Source organism: Trachymyrmex septentrionalis, unplaced genomic scaffold (assembly GCF_001594115.1).
Source record: "Trachymyrmex septentrionalis isolate Tsep2-gDNA-1 unplaced genomic scaffold, Tsep1.0 scaffold213, whole genome shotgun sequence".
NCBI classification, from domain to species: Eukaryota; Metazoa; Arthropoda; class Insecta; order Hymenoptera; family Formicidae; genus Trachymyrmex; species Trachymyrmex septentrionalis.
Window position 1 is genome coordinate 526,731 of NW_017305321.1, and position 2,170 is coordinate 528,900.

Sequence of the window (2,170 nt, forward strand, 5' to 3'; positions counted from 1 at the left end):
AAATAGATAATTTAGAAAATGTCAATTACGACCCAAAAATCATTTTAATATAGATACAACAAACGTCTTATGCTGAAGATTTTTCTATAGACGATGCTTTTTGTACTTGTAATAACAGTTTAGCTAAACTATTAAAGGATTTAGCAGTATAACAGAGAACTCGAGGCTCAAGATTGCCCGAGTACTCTGTTATACCATTAAATGCCCTGTACTGAAAGTTAAACTCGACTACACCAGTTATATGTATGCAAAGGATGTAGGACGTCTTTTAGGACTTCCATTGAAGAATTACGTTGTGCTGGGAATTTCACAGTGTTAGGAGTGACACAACGTGCAAAAATTGTTGCGCTCTAAGAACCATTTGGCGTGCAAGGAAAAAAAAAAAAGAGGAGATTACAGCCACATAAACTGTCTGTCAGATCACGAATGCTCGATGCTCGATCAATATTTTCCTAGCACGAGCTTGACGTGCACGAGTGAAAAAGATCCGGCTCACATGTCGCTCGCGAAGTTTAAGACACGATCAGCGAACGCCGGTATATCTTGGCGTTAATCTTGGCTGATTCCACGCGTCATCGGTATCACTTGGCGTCGTTTTTACTCACCGTCCGTGTTTACGCGCTCTTTGAAAAAACATTCGCGGCGTCGTTGAAAGCGACACGCCGTGGCATTTTTATTAGCGCGAATCGACGCGATTCGCTATTAATAACAATCTTGTTAATAGTCAATTCGGACGGGAGTCCTCCGCGCTCGAGCCGGTATCTCGCGCGCCGACGCGCGGCTCCAAAAATACGCGTCCGCCGCGGCGGCGGTGACGTATCGACTAAACGAAGGAAAACACTGCCGCGGGAGTGTTATTTCAATCATCGCGCCACGAAAAAGAAATCGCACTCGGAAAATATTTATTTTCTGTACCGCAGTAAACGACGAGAGTCCAATCGTGGAAACGCGCGCTCCGCGACCGCGATGTATCGTCCGAAGCGTTTGATCTGACGGCGACTAAGTTAAGTAATAAACATTTCGTATCTTTGAGTCTAGAATCGATAGAACAATACTTTGATGAATGTAATTGTAAAGTTTTAAATTTGAAGAGAGTCATTAATCGAGAGCCGTTGTCTTTTAAATGTCTAAGCGAGAATAACTTAGGTGTCCGCATGCGTGATTGTTTTATTTTAATTTTTTGTTCCGATCAAATTAGCAATATATAATAATGGCAATAAAAGTCTTCGGTAGTCATTTTTTTAAGTGTCTGAAATGTTTTAGAGACAATGCTGCGTTTCAAAGAAAACTGTGGGAAACCTGAGTTGACTCAGTCTTGGTCATTACGTAGGTTTAATTATCTAAGTATCTAAGTGTCTAAGGATTAAATGAAATGTAAATGGAGTGCCATAATACACTACTTTTTCTTTTACTCGTTAAATTTCAAGAAGGATAGAATGATGTTCGTATCAACTTATGCCACTAAATGGAAACCCATACAGCACATTATTCCGACAACATTGCAAGGTTCTAATAATATTGCAGTAACATTGAAAATGTTACATTTTTTTAATTTAATTTAATTCAACTAAAGTTATTTATATATATATATATACACACACATACAATTAGCATACGAAATATACAAAAACGTATAAATACACAAAAGGCAGGGCAAAATTATTGATCCAAAGCCACCATCGCAGCTTTGATCGTGTAACCTATTTTGACACTGAAAGTGAGTGTGTTGAGCGCCAACATGAAAAAGGTACTTTGATGCTGACCGAGTCTTAGATAACAATATCGTAAAATAACGGCCGTTATCGTGCTTCGTGCTCGAGCCGCGCTTTGGCAATCGGAGATTACTCGGCCACCGCGATGCAGCTCGACGCCAGGCCTTGGCCGGCGGAGAAAAGGGCGGATGACTGCATACAGGCGTGATAGGATGAAATCGAAAGCGCGGCACGTTTCCATGCCGCGATCGCGAGGCCCCGCGCTATTAATAGCGTACTGCGCGTTATTATCAACGCCGATGAGCCGGGAGAACGAGACGCGACAACTCTCCACTCAGGGAGGAAATCCCAAGGAGAGAACGACGCGCGAACGGCCGCGAGTCCTCGTCGTTTTCCTCTTTTTTTTTTTGTTTTTTTTTTGTTTTTGTTTTGACGCCTCGCATTTCCTCTGGAGAATT